This window comes from Pristiophorus japonicus, chromosome 20, assembly GCF_044704955.1.
Source record: "Pristiophorus japonicus isolate sPriJap1 chromosome 20, sPriJap1.hap1, whole genome shotgun sequence".
Lineage (NCBI taxonomy): Eukaryota > Metazoa > Chordata > Chondrichthyes > Pristiophoridae > Pristiophorus > Pristiophorus japonicus.
In genome coordinates this window covers 81,362,182-81,383,502 of record NC_091996.1, presented here as the reverse complement: position 1 = coordinate 81,383,502, position 21,321 = coordinate 81,362,182, and the positions used below count along the sequence as shown (strand labels likewise).

General features: G+C 47.7%; 3 non-coding genes across 3 annotated transcripts; 2 read left to right on the top strand and 1 right to left on the bottom strand.

Moving 5' to 3' along the window:
* Positions 1–5,631: 5,631 nt before the first annotated feature.
* trnap-ugg (transfer RNA proline (anticodon UGG)) lies at positions 5,632–5,719 on the bottom strand. The gene is given in 2 exon segments: positions 5,632–5,667; positions 5,684–5,719. It is a non-coding gene; the product is annotated as a tRNA-Pro (tRNA).
* A 13,983-nt stretch (positions 5,720–19,702) lies between these two features.
* On the top strand, positions 19,703–19,774 carry trnaq-uug (transfer RNA glutamine (anticodon UUG)). Its single transcript has one exon. It is a non-coding gene; the product is annotated as a tRNA-Gln (tRNA).
* Positions 19,775–21,022: 1,248 nt separating this feature from the next.
* On the top strand, positions 21,023–21,096 carry trnan-guu (transfer RNA asparagine (anticodon GUU)). Its single transcript has one exon. It is a non-coding gene; the product is annotated as a tRNA-Asn (tRNA).
* The last annotated feature ends 225 nt before the right edge of the window (positions 21,097–21,321 follow it).

Sequence of the window (21,321 nt, the reverse complement as noted above, 5' to 3'; positions counted from 1 at the left end):
GAATGAACCATTTATCCCGACTTTCTGTTTTCTGTTAGTTAGCCAATCCTCTATCCATTCTAATATATTACCCCCAACCCCTTGTGCAGTAATCTTTTATGTGGCACCTTGTCAAAATGCATTCTGGAAGTCCAAATACACCACATCCAATTGGTTCCCCTTTATCCACCCTGTTCATTACATCCTCAAAGAATTCCAGCAAATTTGTCAAACATGACTTCCCTTTCATAAATCCATGCAGACTCTGCCTGACTGAATTATTTTTTTCCAAAAGCCGGAGGAGCAGTGACCGGAGGAGGTGTGAGCAGCGGCCTATAAAGGCCCAGCGGGAGTCCGGGGATGGGCGGCAGTCGGAGGAGCAGCGGCTGGAGGAGCAGCGAGCAGCGAGCTGCAGCTGGTGCAGGGTCAAAAGTAAGAAAGAATTCACAAGTAATCAAAGGGTGACGTCACAGCCAAGAGGGTAAGTGATTGGCTGGTTGAGTGGTGAGTAGTTTTCTGTTTCTTTGTCTTACTTCTTGTTCTTAGCAGCAAGAAACCTTTGGCATGTTGCCAAATTAAGTAATCCAATGGTTAAGTCATGGCAGGAGAGCTCGGACACGTGTCATGCTCCTCCTGTGCTATGTGGGAAGTCAGGGGCGCTTCCAGTGTTCCTGATGACTACATGTGCAGGAAGTGTATCCAGCTGCAGCTCCTGACAGGCCACATTGCGGCACTGGAGCTGCGCATGGAGTCACTCTGGAGCATCCGCGATGCTACGGATGTCGTGAATAGCACATTTAGTGAGTTGGTCACTCCGCGGGTAAAGGTTACTCAGGCAGATAGGGAATGGGTGACCATCAGGAAGAGCAGTGGAAGGAAGGTAGTGCAGGAGTACCCTGGCGCCATCCCCCTGCAAAACAGATACACCACCTTGGGTACTGTTGGAGGAGATGACTCATCAGGGAAGGCAGCAGCAGCCAAGTCCATGGCACCAGGGGTGGCTCTGCTGCACAGGAGGGCAGGAAAAAGAGTGGGAGAACTATAGTGAAAGGGGATTCTATTGTAAGGGGGAAAGATAGATGTTTCTGCGGCTACAATCGAGACTCCAGAATGGTATGTTGCCTCCCTGGTGCAAAAGTCAAGGATGTCTCGGAGCGGCTGCAGTGTATTCTGGAGGGGAAGGGTGAACAGCCAGCTGTTGTGGTACATATAGGTACCAACGATATAGGAAAAAAATGGGATGAGGTCCTACAAGCTGAGTTTAGGGAGCTAGGAATTAAATTAAAAAGTAGGATCTCAAAGGTAGTAATCTCAGGATTGCTAACAGTGCCACGTGCTAGTCGGAGTAGGAATTGCAGGATAGCTCAGATGACTATGTGGCTTGATGAGTAGTGCAGGGGGGAGGGATTCAAATTCCTGGGACATGGGAACCGGTTCTGGGGGAGGTGGGACCAGTACAAACCGGACGGTCTGCACCTGGTCAGAACCGGAACCAATGTCTAGGGGAGTGTTTGCTAGTGCTGTTAAGGAGGGGTTAAACTAATATGGCAGGGGGATGGGAACCTATGCAGGGAGATAGAAGGAAGTAAAATGGGTGCAGAAGCAAAAGATAGAAAGAAGAAAAATAAAAGTGGAGGGCAGAGAAACACAAAGCAAAAATCAAAAAGGGCCACATTACAGCAAAATTCTAAAGGGAGAAAGTGTTTTAAAAAGACAAGCCTGAAGGCTCTGTGCCTCAATGCGAGGAGTATTCGTAATAAGGTGGACGAATTAACTGCATCAACAGCAATTAACAAATCTGATATAATTGGGATTACAGAGACATGGCTCCAGGGTCACCAAGGCTGGGAACTCAACATCCAGAGGTATTCAACATTCAAGAAGGATAGACAGAAAGGAAAAGGAGGTCGGGTAACGTTGCTGGTTAAAGAGGAAATTAACGCAATAGTAAGGAAGGACATTAGCTTGGATGGTGTGGAATCTGTATGGATAGAGCTGTGGAATACCATAGGGCAGAAAACGCTCGTGGGAGTTGTGCACAGACAACCAAACAGTAGTAGTGAGTTTGGGGACAGCATCAAACAAGAAATTACGGATGCGTAAAGGTACAGCAGTTATCATGGGCAACTTTAATCTACATAGAGATTGGGCTAACCAAACTGGTAGAAATACAGTGGAGGAGGATTTCCTGTCGTGTATTAGGGATGGTTTTCTTGAAAAATATGTCGAGGAACCAACTAGAGGGCTGGCTATCCTACACTCGGTGATGTGGAATGAGAAAGGACTAATAGCAATCTTGTTGTGCGAGGCCTCTTGGGGAAGAGTGACCACAATATGGTACAATTCTTTATTAAGATGGAGTGTGGCACAGTTAATTCAGAGACGAGAATCCTGAACTTGAGGAAAGGTAACTTCAATGGTATGAGATGTGAATTGGCTAGAATAGACTGGCAAATGAGACTTAAAGGGTTGATGGTGGATAGGCAATGGCAAACATTTAAAGATCATATGGATGAACTTCAACAATTGTACATCCCTGTCTGGAGAAAAAACTGAAACGGGGAATGTGGCTCAACCGTGGCTAAGAAGGGAAATTAGGGATAGTGTTAATTCCAAGGAGAGGCATATAAATTGGCCAGAAAAAGCAGCAAACCTGAGGACTGGGAGAAATTTAGAATTCAGTCGAGGAGGACAAAGAGTTTAATTAGGAGCGGAAAAATAGAGTATAAGAGGAAGCTTGCAGGGAACATAAAAACTGACTGTAAAAGCTTCTGTCGATATGTGAAGAGAAAAAGATTAGTGAAGACAAACGTAGGTCATTTGCAGTCAGAATCAGGTGACTTTTTAATGGGGAACAAAGAAATGGCAGACCAATTGAACAAATACTTTGGTTCTGTTTTCACGAAGGAAGATACATATAACCTTCCGGAAATACTAGGAAACCGAGGGTCTAGCGAGAAGTCGGAACTGAAGGAAATCTTTATTAATCAGGAAATTGTGTTAGACAAATTGATGGGATTGAAGGCCAATAAATCCACAGGGCCTGATAGTCTTCATTCCAGAGTATTTAAGGAAGTAGCCCGAGAAATAGTGGATGCATTGGTGATCATTTTCCAACAGTCTATCGACTCTGGATCAGTTCCTATGGACTGGAGGGGAACTAATGTAACAACACTTTTTAAAAAAGGAGGGAGAGAGAAAATGTATAATTATAGACCAGTTAGCCTGACATCAGTAGTGGGGAAAACGCTGGAATCAATTATTAAAGATGAAATAGCAGCGCATTTGGAAAGCAGTGACAAGATCGGTCCAAGTCAGCATGGATTTATGAAAGGGAAATCATGCTTGACAAATCTTCGAGAATTTATTTAGGATGCAACTAGTAGAGTGGACAAGGGAAAACCAGTGGATGTAATGTGTTTGAACATTTAAAAAGCTTTTGACAAGGTCCCACACAAGAGATTAGTTTGCAAAATTAAAGCATATGGTATTGGGGGTAATTTATTGACATGGGTAGAGAACTGGTTGGCAGATAGGTAGCAGGGAGCAGGGATAAATGGGTCCTTTTCAGTATCGCAGGCAGTGACTAGTGGGATGCCACTGGACTCAGTGTTGGGATCCCAGCTATTTACAATATACATCAACGATTTAGATGGAATCAACGGAATTGATTGTAATATCTCCAAGTTTGCAGGTGACTCTAAGCTGGGTGGCGGTGTGAGCTGTGAGGAGGATGCTAATAGGCTGTAGGGTGACTTGCCCAGGTTAGGTGAATGGGCAAATACATGGCAGATGCAGTATAGTGTAGATAAATGTCAGGTTATCCACTTTGGTGGCAAAAACGTGAAGGCAGAATATTATCTGAATGGTGACAGATTAGGAAAAGGGGAGGTGCAACGTGACCTGGGTGTCATGGTACATCAGTCATTGAAAGTTGGCATGCAGGTACAGCAGGCGGTGAAGAAGACACATGGTATGTTGGCCTTCATAGCTGGGGAATTTGAGTATTGGAGCAGGGAGGTCTTACTGCAGATTTACAGGGCCTTGGTGAGGCGTCACATGGAATATTGTGTTCAGTTTTGGTCTCCTAATCTGAGGAAGGATGTTCTTGCTATTGAGGGAGTGCGGCGAAGGTTCACCAGACTTATTCACGGGATGGCAGGACTGACATATGAGGAGAGACTGGATCGACTGGGCCTGCATTCACTGGAGTTTAGAAGAATGAGAGGGGATCTCATAGAAACATATAAAATTCTGACGGGACTGGACAGGTTAGAGGCAGGAAGAATGTTCCCGATGTTGGGGAAGTCCAGAACCAGGGGTCAGAGTCTAAGGGATAAGGGGGAAGCCATTTAGGACCGAGATGTGGAGAAACTTCTTCACTCAGAGAGTTGTTAACCTGTGGAATTCTTTGCCACAGAAGAGTTGTTGATGCCAGTTCGTTAGATATATTCAAGAGGGAGTTAGATGTGGCCCTTATGGCTAAAGGGATCAAGGGGTATGGAGAGAAAGCAGGAAAGGGGCACTGAGCTGAATGATCAGCCATGATCTTATTGAATGGTGGTGTGGCTCGAAGGGCCGAATGGCCTTCTCCTGCACCTATTTTCTACGTTTCTATGTTTCTATGTCCTGCTACTGCTTTTTTAATAATGGACTCCAACATTTTCCCAACCACAGACGTTAGGCTAACTGGTCTATAGTTTCCTGCTTTTTGTCTTCCTCCTTTTTTAAATAGGGGCATTACATTTGCAGTTTTCCAATCTGCTGGGTCCTCCCCAGAATCCAGGCAGTGCATGTCCACAGATCCCTGAAAGTAGCAGGCCAGGTAGATAAGGTGGTTAAGAAGGAATATGGAATGCTTGCCTTTATTATCCGAGGAATGGAATACAAGAGATGGGGTCGCTGGGGCAGGTTTGGCCACTGCTGGAGTACTGCGTGCAGTTCTGGTCGCCATATTACAGGAAGGACATGATTGCACTGAAGAGGATACAGAGGAGATTTACGAGTCTGTTGCCGGGAGTGAAGAATCTTAGCCATGAGGACAGATTGGATCGGCTGGATTTGTTTTCCATGGAACAGAGCCTGAGGGGAGACTTCATTGAGGTGTATAAAATTATGAGGGGCCTAGATATAGTGGATAGAAAGGGCCTATTTCCCTTAGCAGAGGGGTCATCAACAAGGAGGCATAAATTTAAAGTAATTGATAGAAAGTTTAGAGGGGAAATTTCTTCACGCAGAGGGTTGTGGGGGTCTGGAACTCACTGCTTGAAAGGGTGGTAGAGGCAGAAACCCTCACCACATTTTAAAAGTGCTTGGATGTGCACCTGAAGTGCCGTAACCTGCAGGGTTATGGACCTAGAGCTGGAAAATGGGATTAGGCTGGAAAGCCTCTTGTTGGCCGACGCGGACACGATGGGCCGAAATGGCCTCCTTCCGTGCTGTAAACTTCTATGATTCTATGATCTCCTTCACAAAGAGTTGAGGTGCGTGTGAGGTGACTTGAGCACATCTTTCCTCACGTGACAACATTTCAAAGGCAACTCAACGACTGTAAAGCACTTTGGGGCATCATGAGTTCCTGACAGACGCTGCAGAAATGCAAGTCCTTCTTTGCAAAAGTTCGATGCAAATTCAAAATTCGCGGCAAAATGAGGGCTCGTCCGGGATTTGAACCCGGGACCTCTCGCATATTTCAAACAACAACCCCAAAGCGAGAATCATACCTCTAGACCAACAAGCCAACTATGTAGTTTATGTGGCGACAAGGTGTAACCATTATTAAGCATTTTTAGTTTGTTGCTATTCCTGATTGTAGGAGCACATGAGACGGAATCAGACTTTGTCTTTTTGACATGTCTTCTGAAGCGCCACACGGTCCCACTCCTGCAGTCAATGAGCTGTCGGGACGTTAATGTATCCATCATCATCATCATCATAGGCGGTCCCTCGAAACGAGGATGACTTGCTTCCACGCCAAAAAAGGATGAGTTCATGGTAGTATGGTGTTACTCCTCCCTGTGCGATCCCCAAGTTTGGCCAGGGAGCGTACAGCACCTTTGGTGCCTGACCTGACGGCCTCTGCGTTTCACTCAACAAGTGAGACACCATAAGTAAAGAATAATCGCGAGTTGACAGACAACCAAAAAGTGGGAAGCTATTCTGATCCCGGCAGGAACTTCTATATTTCTGAAAATGTCCCACCAAGGTGGAATTGTGATCTCTAGAATCTTTCTCCCGATCTCAATTGTTTTCTGTTCTCGAGAATTGAAATGTTTTTGTGAGATTACTACAGCTGCTAGCAGAGCAGTAAGTTGTTCGGGTAGTGGGGGAATTTCATCGCCAAATGTACAACATAATCCTGCAGGTTTGTGATGTTTTCTCTCACAGTGAGGTGAACAGTGGAGGGTTCAGGAATGGGGACAATCCGTTCCTGGGCCACTTGAACTTCTGCCTCGGGTTCAAAGCAAAAACTGCTGTCACTGACCGGACACCAGAAGTGACCATGTTGGTAGTGGGGCGCACTGGTGGTGACACAATATGTCCCACCCCCGATGTATGCTCCCTGTGGAGGGACATGGTTTTGTGCCATTACCTCCATGGTACAGTTGATAGACTGTGCACCAGCAGCTTTAAACCCACACTGTGGTTTAGAATAGGTGTTCAAGTGCTGGGGACACAGTATTATGTGTGCACCCGGAGAGGTCAGTACCCGTCATAGCGTGTTCCCACTTTATGACATAGGGTGGGACTGCTGTGAAATGAACATGTGCACCTCCTTGAATGACTCCAATGTTCTCCACCCTGTATACAGTGTGGGAAGGGCTGTCCCACCCATGACCGACATCCTTAGTACTATCCCCATGATGGTGTGATTAGAACATCGCGATCGACTGGGACAGGGTAAGTTTCAGAAGCTAGGCCGAGCTGGCACGGGCTTCGTGAGTTACTGTACGGGTGGAGGGCTGCAAGGTGCTTGTTACTGATCCAGGAGGGGACTAAACCTTGTTTTAAATCCTCCAGGTTGTTGTGGCCCTCGTCCAACAACCATGCCCCGTACAGCACACACACCTCGTTTTGTGCAACCTGGTCAGAAGCATTCCTATCCTCCCGTATGAGTGCATTCCCTGTCTGTGCATGTTTTTCCAGCTCAGCCACGATTTCCTTTCAATGGATCATCATAGCCTGGTCCTCATGTAGCTCTGAGCCTTCTCCTGTGTTTTCTTCTTTCATGATGTTTCTCAGTTGGTTCTGTAGACCATTTATCTGCATGTGTAGTTCGATATCGTCCAGGCTATTTATCACAGAGGATCCTGCATGATATGCAGTTAAAATGTCGTTCAAGGTGCCCCTTCTAGGTCTTCCCGTGCCCATGGTGTCCCTAGCGTACAGGATGTATATATCTGTTTTGTCTACATTCTCAAATTCGAACTCATAAAAGTTCTTGAACATTTCTCTGAGTAGGGCCTGGTATAGCTGCTCTGTTTCCTTCGGGCACCAGTCAGGTATATGCACCTCGGTAAAGTTTAAAATAACTGAAGCTACTGCATAATGTAGCCCCTGGTATAACACCTTTTCGGTTGGTACCAATACTAATCCATTCCCGAGTCACTTGGTGGTGGTCGGACACCTTTCTGTTATTGTTCTCACTGGCGGGGTCGTGGGCAGGGGTTTCTTAATGTGTGCTATAAGTTCGGTGGTGTTAATTGGGAGTGGGGAGTGTGGGACCACACACTCGTGTAGGCTGGAATCCCACCCCATCCCTTCCCCGTCATCTTGCCATTGCCTGGCAAAGGCGATTGATATGTCTGCAGGACAGATCTCCTCTGACCACCACATGCAGACGTAAATTCCCTGTTCAGACTCCCACCACTTGTTCTAACACACCTTCACTCCTCCCCGTGTCCCCGTGATGGTACGGTACGTGTCATTCCCGAGTCTTTCCCAGTCAGAGTGCTGATCCCCCACATCCTTGCTCAGCTTCCTGAGCCAGCACCATCTACCCAGGGGAATCTTTCCTTTACAAGTCAAACATACACGTTTTCCCTCCGTGACACTGACCCACGCAGCAACGACCCGTATCCTGGGGCATGGAACGGAGGCCTCCCCAGAGGTAAACCCTTCCTGGCTGGAGTAGTGGGTGGAATGAGACCCCATCCACCCTGGCCACCTTCCCTCGTGGGCGGACACGGCGAGCTCTTCCACACCCGGGGTGTCACCCGCTGCAGTCACGATCGGTGCTCTCTCTCCTGAGACCATAAATGGGGGATTCTTCCACGTCTCCTCAGCTGTCACTGCTCATCCTTATCAGGGTGAGCAGGAACAGGACCCTGTTCATGTTGTTATCGATCTTGTAGTGCCTCTTTTACTGCCGACAAGGTGGGGTCTTTTCCTTTCCCCAATACATATGTCACTATTTAGTCACCGGCTGTCGGCTGAAACTCTTAACTTCTATATTCATATAAACATCCTTATCCTATTCTACTCGTTTCACACCTTCCAGACGTGTGGTTTCTTTTCGGTTGTGGTGCCTGAAATCATTACACGCATAATCTACACTACGCTAGATTCTTACTAAACATACCTTAACACATATCGTATTATTTATGTACATCTGCCACCCATCTCCGGGTGGCCAGGTTAATTCCTGTCCTTCTCTTTTCTTCCCTGGCCTCTGTGTTTCCAGCGGGGCCGGTCGTAGGTCGGACTGTACCGCAGGACCTGGAGTGTCCTGACCGGAGGTGGGTCTGAGTCCCACACTATTGGGGGAATGTCCCCTCCGGTGATACAGCACACCGCTCCTTTGGGGGTGGCTGCCTGGTTCATTTTGTCCCCTGGGGGTTCTGCCTGGTTGAGGGCCGTGGGCTGGGGACCCCCAATTAGTGGCTGGTCCACCACTATCTCTTCTGGGGCTCCCTCGTCGCCCGAGGCTACCGGCTGGGTGTCCCTGCTCGCAGGCTGGTCCTTGATCTTAGGTACCCTTTCACGGCAGGTCCCTCTCCCGGGGCTGAACCACTTAAATTGGGGCGCTGGTGACCACGGTGCCTTAGGCCGTGGTGTGCGGAGAGTCCTTCTCAGGGTTTTGACCCCTGGGGGTGCGTCCAAGTCCCAGCTCCTCCAGTAACTCAGTCCACCGCCCCTCTGGGTACAGTCTATGGGTCTGCCACGTCCCCTGTGGGATTTCCACAGTCGGAGGCTGCTGGCTGAGGGTCCCTGCCTTTAGCACGGTTCCTTGTTCCTGGCTGTCCCTTACGTTTCGCTGCTGTCCCGGGGTTGAAAAGTTTGCACTGGTTTATGTGGAACCACTTTGTACGGCGAGGCATTTTCACGGCACAGATCATGGGGCTTGCCTTGTCGACAATGTGGTACGGCCCCATGTACAGTGCCTCATAAACCCCTACTCGAGCGTAGTTGCTGACCATAACCTGGTCCCCTATCTCCCATTCGTGGTGTTTGCGGGGCTCGAGCAGCAGTCAGTTGCTCCGATGCTGTTTTCCCATATTGTCAGCAGCCTGCCAGTGAATCTGTTTAATGTGTTCAAACAGGTTCCTGACAAAGCTGTCCCGGCTCGCTTCCCTAAGCTGACCTTCCGTGAGTACCGGGGCTAACACATGCGTGGGGGTTCGCCTGGCTCTGCCGGTCATGAGCTCATACGGGGTGTTGTAGAGAGTAGAAATATATATATAGACTTAGGCATTAGGCACCTGCTGGATATTTAAAACTCACATAAGCTTAAATGGACACACACATAAAATGGCTGCCCAGGCATTATGGGAAATCAGGTAGTCAAACTGTGAACTGTTGAACGTTCACTGACCGAGCAATAACCCTGTGAGGCCCACTGTAGGAATGCCTGGGAAGACAGAGATAAGAAGGAAACCATCTCCTGTGAACAAGGCCATAAACCAATTAATTCCCCAGGAAGAAAGATAAGAGGGAAACCATTTGCTGTAAACAAGGCTATATACCAATTATTTCTCCCAGATGAAAGAACTAGGGAGAGAACCTATAAAGCCATCGATCAGCCCAAGCTGACAATAACCGAACATATGGTTCCCTGGATACTAGGAGAATTCTATTGGGTTAAAAGAACCTATATGTAATCTATAATCGTTGTGATTGGCTTGTGTCCAGCCGTGATGGGCTGTGTAACTGTAGTAAACTGTTTTGTAACTGTTGTGAAACATATAAAGGTACATGTAACTCTTTGTTCTGTGAAGAGAAACCTGGATACGGTCCTGAGTTTTTCCTTCCCGCTGAGCGTAATAAAAGCTGCATCAGCATTGGTACCGACCCTGAGTGTTGAGTGATTCTTCTAAGAAAACACTAACGCTAACACGGGGAGTACCCCGTGATCTTTGACTGGCTGGCCCGGATCCCTATGAGGACCAGTGGTCGGACCTCTACCCACCTCTTGGGTGAGTCCCCTGTCTCTTTTCGCAGTCTTTCTTTGATGTTGCGGTTTAAACGCTCCACGGGCCCGGATGACTGTGGGTTGTGGGCGACATGCCATTTCTCTTTGATGCTGAGCACCTTAATGGTTCCTGCATCACCTGCCTGGTGAAGTGGCTCCCCTGGTCGGAATCCACGTACTGGGGTAGTCCCCATCGGGAGAACACCTCCCTGACCAGGATCCTGGCTGTTCCCAGGGCAGTGGCTGTTCGGCATGGGAAGGCTTCCACCCATTTGGTGAATACATCCACCAACACTAGACAGTACTGGTAACCTCCCTGGGCGGTGGGTCGAGGCCCAATGTAATCGACCTGGATCGACTGCCAGGATCCCTCTACCCTCCTGATATGTCCCATAGACACCTTCCTTTTCTGGGCGTCGGGGTTGTTGGCAGCGCACACCAGACAGCTGGCACAGAACTCGCGGACGTCTTCCCTGAGTCCTGGCCACCACCCTGCCTGTTCCACCTGTTGCCAAGTGGTCTCAGGTCCAGGATGTCCTGCTCCTGGACCCTCGTGGTCCAGCTGGAGGAATTCTCTCTGCTGTTGTTGGGGTACTACCCATTGCTCCCCCCTGAACAGCATGCCTTCTGTACGGGCCGTCTACCCTTTCCCCTTTTTCTAGCGTGTTCAGGACAGTTTTAGGGACGGGGTCTTGGATCTGAACCGTTTTTAGGTCCGGGGACAATGCTACCCCTACCCTCCCTGTCATCCCAATCCTGCCCCTGACTGCTGCGATGGGGCCTGGGTTGTACGGATCCTAGAGCTTGCCCGTGCGCGCACCTTGCTTGGCCAACATGTCAGCCTGCTGGTTTCCCTCGCTACGGGGTTCAGTGGTGGAATGTGCCTTCACTTTATGTATATAGATCTTCCCTTCCTCCCCCACGGCTGTCATGATCTTTTCCAGTCGGGGCTTAATTGCCAGGGGTCTCCCGTCTGCAGATGTGTATCCGCGACGGGACCAGATAGCCAAGTACTCTATACACGAATTGCATGTGAACATACTGTCCGAGAAAATCGTGTGTCGGGTGGGGAATTCTTCGGGGTGTGTGACTACATATACCACCGCTGACAGTTCAGCGTGCTGGGCACTCATCGTACTGGGGAGTTTAATCACCAGGGCAATGCCTGCCTCTGGGTCATAAACTCCACAGCCTGTGAGTCGTTCACCTGCAAATCCGTTCTTGAGATCTCTCGGCTTGTGGGATGTAACCCAGCCCGAAAACCTATGCTAATTTCCCATACCCCTTCTATGGAACACCGGTGGGCGTTCCCTGGATAGATCATGTTGGCTGCGAGTCTTGGCTCGCAGAGACTCTTACCCCTTAAGTCCATCTGGGAGAGGAGTAGGGTCCAGCGAGCAATGCGGGCACTGCTCTCTGTCCCGTCCTTGATCCTCCTGTCCAGGAGCATTTGGATGGGCGTATGGTAGGTAAGGAGTGTGATAGGGGATCCCCTGTGAAGATCAGTGATCTTTTCACAGCCCAGTGAGTGGCTAGGAGGTGCCTCTCAAAGTTGGAGTATCCCTTCTCCACATCCGTGAGTATCCTGGAGGAGTAGACCACTGGTCTCAGCCGGCCGTGCCGCTCTTGGAGCAGTACTGCACTCAGGCTGTCCCCACTGGCTGCTACCTCCAGGAAAAACTCTTTACCCCCAACAATAGCCCCGAGAGCTGGCACGGTCTGCAGGTCTTTATTGAGTTGGATAAATGCTGCCTCGCAACCTTCGTCCCATTCCCACTCCACTCCCTTGTGTCGGAGTCGGAGCAGAGGGGCTGCTGTGGCTGCATAATCCTCAATGAGATCTCTGCTGTACCCGGTTAGCCCGAGAAAAGATCTTACTCCTGTCACTGTGTTGGGGGCTGGTAACTTCTGCACTGCTTCCCTTCTAGCTTTGTCAATGGCCCTTTCCCCAGCGCGCACAGCCAATCCCAGGAATTTTACTTCCTTCAGGCCGATCTGTGCCTTTGTGGGATTCACTTTAAACCCTTCTTCTTTCAGCAGCTCCAGCAGTTCAGCCAGCAGTGGACCATGTTCCTCCCCCTCATCGGTGAATAGGAGCAGGTCATCCACACACTGTACCAGCTGCTGGGGTCTGCTGAGGCTCTTTAAACAGTTGGCTATACATTGATGGAAAATACTGGGGCTGTTGTGGAAGCCCTGAGGGAGACAGTTCCAAGTGTATTGCTGTCCTTTAAAGGTAAAAGCAAACTTGTACTGACCTTCTCTTCTTAAAGGTATGGACCAAACCCGTTGGAAATATCCAGCACCGTGAAGGTGGTCGCGGAGGCTGGGATACTTCCAATGAGGTCATCCAACGGCAGCAACCGTGGGTGCACAGCCAGGGATGTTACGGTTGAGTACTCGATAGTCCACCGTGGCTCTCCAGGTGTTGTCCCGTTTCTTAACCGGCCACAACGGAGAGTTCACATGGGTAGCTATTGGTCTCAATACCCCTGTTTCACTAAAGAACCCAAGGCTGTTTCCATGTCTGCCTCCGCCTCCCTGGGGAAGTTATACTGTTTCTACGGTCGGGTCATAGGGTCCCCATCTATGCTAACCTCGACCCCGTTTATCCTCCCACAGTCGTGTTTGTGAGTGGCAAAAGCTGCAAGGTTTGCCCTCACATACTCTTGGTACTCCATTGGAGTGTTACTGACCAGTGATTCAAGGTTGTAACACTCCTTGGCTTCATGGTACACACCGTCCCTTTTCCCCATTTTTCTGGGATAACCATCACATCACTCTCCTGTCCCATACATACTGACCCCGAAAGACAATGGTTTCTTAAATCCACGAGGATCCCATGGCCTCGAATGAAGTCAGCCCCCAGGATCCCTCTCCCTTCCTGTTCCCACTTCATCAGGACACAAGTCCATTTGGTGTGGAGTGTTCCGAAACGAATAGAGAACGGAACGGAGAAAGAGCCAACCTTCTCGGTGCCTGTGAAACCCACCAAGCTCTAGGGGACCCCGCTAGACAGAGGTGAGGCGGTGGGGTTATTTACATAGACAAGGGTGCTTGATGCACCGGTATCCAGCAGGTCAGTCCCTTTCACCTTTTCCACCTCCATCTGAACAGTCGGTCTCCCCCACGCATCGTACTCGAGGGAACACAGGGGAACAGGCTGTGTCTGTTCTAGTCACTGTTTTGGCTGGGATGGGGCAGATGGGATTTCGGTACCGGTGGCGGTGGCTACCCTCCCAGAGCCATCCAGCATTGTTCGCAGCGCAGTCAGAAATATATCAAACGGGTGGGGAGGGGCTGGCTTCTCAGTCTCGGTCTTTTGGGCAGGGGCAGGAGAACTCTTCCCTGCGCTACACTTCCATGGGTCTGGAGAAGGGACTCCCATCATTACAGCCCATGGCTTCTCGAATATCTTCCTGGACAGCAGCACATGTCCTCTGCCCCCTTTTGCTCTCGGCAGATAGGAACCTGTACAGCTTGCTGTCCAGTGAGAGGAGGTGCATATTTGCTATCTCGGCATCATCACACGCGTTAATATCCCCTGCCTGTTCCACTTCCATAAAGTGGACCGAGGTGTCCCCCTTTGGGGTGAGCTTTCCCAGGTGACTTATCATAGCCCTAAGCTGTTGGGTCGTGTGGGGAACCACAAACTGACTTTCCAGGGGCCCCAGACCCCCAGCACCGGTGGGCGGGCCAAACATTTGTTGCCGGACTGGGCACATTGGCCCTGGTTCTGGCCCTTCCTGTTCTGGCTCGCCTACCCCTCCTCCCTGCTGCCAAGCCAAGCTGAAACTCGGTGCCACAGGTGGTGGTGGTCCGCTATCCCTGTCCGCCCCACAACTCGTTCACCCTCCTGCTGCCGAACCGGTATAGTCACCGGCACCACAGGTGGTGATTGAACAGTTTCCTCCTTCTGTTCCAGGTTTACCCGGGCCGTACCCAGGTTTATTAGGAATACCATGCCTTTTGCCTTGGACAGAGCAAGGGTTAAACTTTTGATTTGTTGCTGGCAGGGACCGTGGTCTCCTGACTCAATCGTGCTGGCTACTTTATAAGCTGCTGTACGTCTCTTAACTTCTCCTCCAACTCTTTTACTTGAAGGGTGAGGCGAGTGTTTTCCTCCCACAGTATCTTTTCATTATTCTTAGCCTCGGTAACCTGACACTGTAAATAGTTCTGGCTGTTTTTGAACCTTTCCATTCGCTGTGTCTTTCCATGTTTTAGCTTCCGGAGTTCTCTCCACACCTTTCTTCTGCCATAGCCCTGTCATGTGATGTTTCTGCACATTCACATCGTTCTGCCTGCAGTGACTCGATGTTCTTATCTCGGAGTTGGACCTGTCGCTGCAGGCAGGCCAACCAAATTGCCTTTTCTACTGATTCCTTATGGTCCTTGCTGGGTGTCCAGGGCCGCAGCGTATCCTGGATGCTCAGCGCGCAACAGACCAAGCACCCATTAAATAAGAACATAAGAATTAGGAACAGGAGTAGGCCATCTAGCCCCTCGAGCCTGCTCTGCCATTCAACAAGATCATGGCTGATCTGGCCGTGGACTCAGCTCCACTTATCCGCCCGCTCCCCATAACCCTTAATTCCCTTATTGGTTAAAAATCTATCTATCTGTGACTTGAATACATTCAATGAGCTAGCCTCAACTGCTTCCTTGCGCAGAGAATTCCATAGATTCACAAGCCTCTGGGAGAAGAAATTCCTTCTCAACTCGCTTTTAAATTGGCTCCCCCATCTTTTGAGGCTGTGCCCCCTAGTTCTAGTCTCCCAGACCAGTGGAAACAATCTCTCTGCCTCTATCTTGTCTATCCCTTTCATGATTTTAAATGTTTCTATAAGATCACCCCTCATCCTTCTGAACTCCAACGAGAAAAGACCCAGTCTACTCAATCTATCATCATAAGGTAACCCCCTCATCTCCGGAATCAGCCTAGTGAATCGTCTCTGTACCCCCTCCAAAGCTAGTATATCCTTCCTGTAGTAAGGTGACCAAAACTGCGCGCAGTACTCCAAGTGCAGCCTCACCAATACCCTTTACAGTTGCAGCAGGACCTCCCTGCTTTTGTACTCCATCCCTCTCGCAATGAAGGCCAACATTCCATTCGCCTTCCTGATTACCTGCTGCACCTGCAAACTAACTTTTTGGGATTCATGAACAAGGACCCCCAGGTCCCTCTGCACCACAGCATGTTGTAATTTCTCCCCATTCAAATAATATTCCCTTTTACTGTTTTTTTTCCCAAGGTAGATGACCTCACATTTTCCGACATTGTATTCCATCTGCCAAACCTTAGCCCATTCGCTTAACCTATCTAAATCTCTTTGCAGCCTCTCTGTGTCCTCTACACAACCCGCTTTCTTCCCAGTAATCTTTGTGTCATCTGCAAATTTTGTTCCACTACACTCTGTCCCCTCCTCCAGGTCATCTATGTATATTGTGCACAGTTGTGGTCCCAGCACCGATCCCTGTGGCACATCACTAACCACCGATTTCCAACCCGAAAAGGACCCATTTATCCCGACTCTCTCCTTTCTGTTAGCCAGCCAATTCTCTATCCATGCTAATACATTTCCTCTGACTCCACGTACCTTTATCTTCTGCAGTAACCTTTGTGTGGCACCTTATCGAATGCCTTTTGGAAATCTAAATACACCACATCCATCGGTACACCTCTATCCACCATGCTCATTATATCCTCAAAGAATTCCAGTAAATTAGTTAAACATGATTTCCCCTTCATGAATCCATGCTGCGTCTGCTTGATTGCACTCTTCCTATCTAGATGTCCCGCTATTTCTTCCTTAATGATAGTTTCAAGCATTGATGAGTGACATTCACTTTCTTATACACATCGGAGGAAATCCTTTCTGTCATCTTGGTTCTTTCCTCCAAAACAGCAATCTCTGCATCACATCCTTTACACCAAAGTCCTGCCGCGGTCGCCATTCTCTTGGGGGTGGTGTGTGGGATCAGGTTCATCTCTGACCTTCTGAGCAGATTGAATCGCTCGCACTTCCTGGGTTCTAGACTTTAGATTTATTTGGCGATGTGACAAAGAACAAGAGACAACTAGTTTTGGTGCAAAGAACCTCAATTTTAACAAGAATAAGAATGTACAATGTCAAGCTTGTAATTACTAGAATAAAAAAACACTTTACCAAACATTCATGGGGTTACAGAATAATAATACACCTCCCACATCCCAATGCCTAACTCTGACTAGGTCAAACTCTCGGGCAAACAGGGATTATGCTCACCAATCCTCTTATTGTCAGTTGGCGGTGGTTCGCAATTTTGGGGTTCACTGGACTCTGTCAGTTCTGCTTGCCATACCCTGAATGTTGTGAAAGACTTCTTGCTGCATAGTCTTCAGTTGGGTGGTGTCCGCTGATGCGGCAGGGCGCGTATTGGATTTATGGGTAAGTACCCACTTTCTTCCGTCAGCAATTGGTTTTAAAGTTCTTTTGGGTAATGTTTCACCTGTTGGTATCGAGGAACAGATTGTAGAGGGGAAACTTTCGAATCTTTGGTTTCTTCTTGAGGACTGTTTATCTTAGAATTTGTCGGTCGCGGTGTTTTCGATGTTACCACATTGGCTGTGGTCAGTTGCTGCTGCGATGATGATGTCGGAAGTTACTGGGAACTGCTTTCTCTGCTGTGATGATGTTCTTTCTTCTCCTTCGGTCGCAGGGCAGTGTGGTCCAGGAGTGTCGTCGAGGCTGAAGATGTTGGAGCTCAGAAGACCTGCATAGGAGGCTGTGTAGCAAGCTCTCTGGAAGGCTTATTACAAACTGCTGCAGTGGTCTCTCTTCTTTTTCCCTCGTTCCCCTTCTCCTTCTTTCGTTAAAAAACAGGGCCCCAGTTATACTTTGGGAGCCGTTCTAATCTGCGCGCCAAATGAGCCCCGATTCTTTGATTTTAATTTTGGCGGGCTTGATATCTCTGTTATATTTTGGCGGGCCCATTAATGGTAACCTGTCTCGGATGTGTCGATCTTTTGAATTTGTTTCTTGATCGGGAAAATTAGATTTTTGGTGTTTGCAATGTCCTGGATTTTCCATGCGGGCTGGATGGGCCATTGTCATTATGTATACGCTGGATGGGTTTCCTGCTCTGAGTGATGGCTGGCTATCTCTGGGTTGATTGTTGCTATGTTAATGTCTCCCGGGGAGATGGGTTTTCGAGTTTACACAATTCCCCAGACAATTTGTTCAGCTTCAATATCCCAGACAGTTTCAATACCCAAACTGGTTTCTTTGAACGATCTTTTAGTTCTCAGCCCTTTCCACACGGACCCAATCTGCCTTGTAAAATCCCAAATTCGATTAAAACTCGTAGTTTCTTCCAGTTAGGATCCCAAACTTTCTGGTTGATAGTTCTAAATTAAATTTCCTTTCCAATGAGTCCAAACACAGGGGAGGTTGTCCCACGAATTTTTGCCATCCTACTCCTGCACCTATTTTCTATGTTTCTATGTTTCGATGTTTCTATGTTTCAAAAACTTTGGCATGATTGGTTCCATGGTGTAATGGTGAGCATTCTGGACTCAGTAAACCAGTGATCTGAGTTCAAATTGTGGTGGAACCTCAATTCTTGCTGTCCCAGCTGCTGAAAATTTGGGACAAACAAGTGAAAGACACCTGGTGCTGGTGGGCAGTTTTGTTGCCTTTGTCAGTGTTGCTTGGTCTAGTTGTGAAATCATGTGTTCAACCATCAGTTACCTGTTACAAATCAGCGGAGGAGAAACCAGTTTTTTATCTAATGCTGCCTTTACCTGCACGATGTGTGCTGAGATTATCTGTGCAATATGCATTCAGCAGGATGAATAAAAGCAACGCTTTTGAAATGCAGGCACTGCATGTTTTGTACTCGAAAAAATTTGCATTTTCTTTTCATGCCAAGCATTTTACATTAATGCATTGCAATGCAAACGCACTTTTTACCTGGCAAGACTGAAGTACAAGCTGTGATGAACAATGTGAAACAGAAACAGCTACTTGAGAACCCATAGCCTCGACGGTATCTGTGTGAATTGCTCTGCATCGATAATTAGCAGAGCGTAAAGTGGGGAAACTGACGGTGTGGATGAGAAAAGGCCGAGCCAAAGTGTAATGTTGCAGATGGTTTTGTTGTTTTTGAGAAATGTTTCAAAGATTTTGTCATGGTTGTTGCCATGGTGTAATGGTGAGCACTCTGGACTCTAAATTTAATGATCTGAGTTCAAATCTCAGTCGAACCTGAATGCTTGTTGTCCCAGCTGCTGAAAATTTGGGACAAACAAGTGAAAGACACCTGGTGCTGGTGGCCAGTTTTGTTGCCTTTGTCATTGATGCTTGATCTACAAGTCTAGTTGTCAAATCGTGTGTTCAACCGTCAGTTATCTGCTACAAATCAGCGGAGGACAAATCACTTTGTTGTCTAATGCTGCCTTTGTCTGCACAATGTGTGCTGAGATTATCTGTGCAATATGCATTCCGCAGGATCAATAAAAGCAATGCTGTTTGAAATGCAGGCACTGCACAGAAACAAAGAAACACAGAAAATACTTGCAGGGGTAGGCCATTCGACCCTTCGAGCCTGCACCATCACTCAATAAGATCATGGCTGATCATTCACCTCAGTACCCATTTCCTGCTTTGTCTCCATACCCCTTGATCCCTTTAGCCGTAAGGGCCACATCTAACTCCCTCTTGAATATATCCAACGAACTGTCATCAAAAACTCTCTGCAGTAGTGAATTGCACAGGTTAACAACTCTCTGAGTGAAGAAGGTTCTCCTCATCTCGGTCCTAAATGGCTTTAACTGTGTTCCATGGTTCTGGACTTCCCCAACATTGAGAACATTCTTCCTGCATCTAACCTGTCCAGTCCCATCAGAATTTTATATGTTTCTATGAGATCCCATCTCATCTTTCTAAACGCCAGTGAATAAAGGCACAGTCGATCCAGTCTCTCCTCATATGTCGGTCCTGCCATCCCGGGAATCAGTCTAGTGAATCTTCGCACTCGACAAAACGTTTTCTTTTCATGCCAAGCATTTTACATTAATGCATTGCAATGCAAACGCACTTTTTACCTGGCAAGACTGAAGTACAAGCTGTGATGAACAGTGTGAAACAGAAACAGCTACTTGAGAAACCATAGCCTCGACAGCATCTGTGTGAATTGCTCTGCATCGATAACTAGCAGAGCTTAAAGAGGGAAAACTGATGCGAGACATGAGAAAAGGCCGAGCCAAAGTGTAATGGTGGCGATGATTTTGTTGTTTTTGAGAATTTTTTCAAAGATTTTTGTGTGGTTGGTTCCATGGTGTAATGGTGAGCACTCTGGACTTTGAATCCAGCAATCTGAGTTCAAATCTCAGTGGAACCTCAATTCTTGTTGTCCCAGCTGCTGAAAATTTGGGACAAACAAGTCAAAGATACCTGGTGCTGGTGGGCAATTTTATTGCCTTTATCATTGATGCTTGATCGACAAGTCTCGTTGTCAAATCCTGTGCTCTGTGGGAGCACAGTCCCGCATTGCTGAACTCTTTGCTTCAGCACGCAGTCTGAAGTTTGGATTAAAAAACAGGAAGATTGAAGTTTGGATGGAAAAGAGACTGTTCGACAATGTGGTGCCTTCAGCCAGTGAGATGAGTAACTGGTCATTGTCTGGATGTTATATATTTGAGTACCTTGTTACGGTGGGAATAATGGAAATTCAGGACTAAACGATTTGACGATGTCTGTATGTTCTGTATTTGAGTTTAAACTTGTAACTATATAATGAGATCTGTAGGTTAAACAAGCAATATTAAGTCTGTCTGTTAAACGATTCAGAAAGCAGTTCGTCTGGATTGTCTAAATGCAAAGAATAAGAGTTCAAAGGCTTTTTCAGTATAAAGATGACTGCAGTATGGACTGCAGAGACACAGACATCAGAGACACTGGACATTTGGAAGGTGTGTGTCTCAAGCAGCCACGGAAATCGAAGCAAGCTGCCTTTGTGAAGTGTTCTCAGTAACTTTCATATTTGGTTTGCTGAGTATGAATGTTGAACTAAAAGATCCGATCCTGCCTTTCCTACAACGGAGTGTGTGCGGGTAATTCGACGTTAAAAGCAAAGAAGTGAAAAGAGCAAGACAGCCATTTACAACATTTTGGTGACCCCGACGTGATTTTCAAAAGTTCGTTAGCTCATTCGAAGCCCCCGACATGAAGCAGAAAGTTGGCTGAGTTGTTGGAAGAAGTGTTTCCCACACATCAGTTCGAGGGGTGAGCATTCTCTTAATTGTCGTGATTAAAGGGATCTTCAGTTAGTAATGGGAGGCTCAGGGGATATTCCAGTTGAAGTCCAGTCATTTCTTAATGAGTGGATTGAGTTGAAAGGGGGAACTTATGGGATAAGACAGGAAACAATGACAGGAGGATGGAGAGAGACACGGCAGTCCTTAGTGGAGAGTGTCCAGTTAAAAAAGATTAAAGTGTTTGGCTTCCACACATCCACAATGAATGTCCCACCCTTTACTTGGGAAAAGTACAACTGAGAGTGGACAAGTTCCATCCCGGTCAGAGCAATCTGAAGCTTTAACTGACTGACACCCTGGTTTGGGATGTCTTGCAGTGTGCAATTGCGTCAGTCTCTGTGGCGCAATGGGTTAGCGCGTTCGGCTGTTAACCGAAAGGTTGGTGGTTCGAGCCCACCCAGGTACGAAGCATTTAACTGTTTTTCCCCATGGATTCGGTGCTGCACGATTCCAGGTTGTCATTGTGCGTTTTGGCTGCGCGAATATATTCCACAAACATTGCCAGCTGTGCTGTTATCCAGTGAGTTCCCACTCCAATACTTTTATGAGCATTCAGTTTGAGTGTATACAGAACTGAACAGAGATATCAGAAAATTTAATAAGGTTGTGGGACATTGTTTTTTGTTAATAT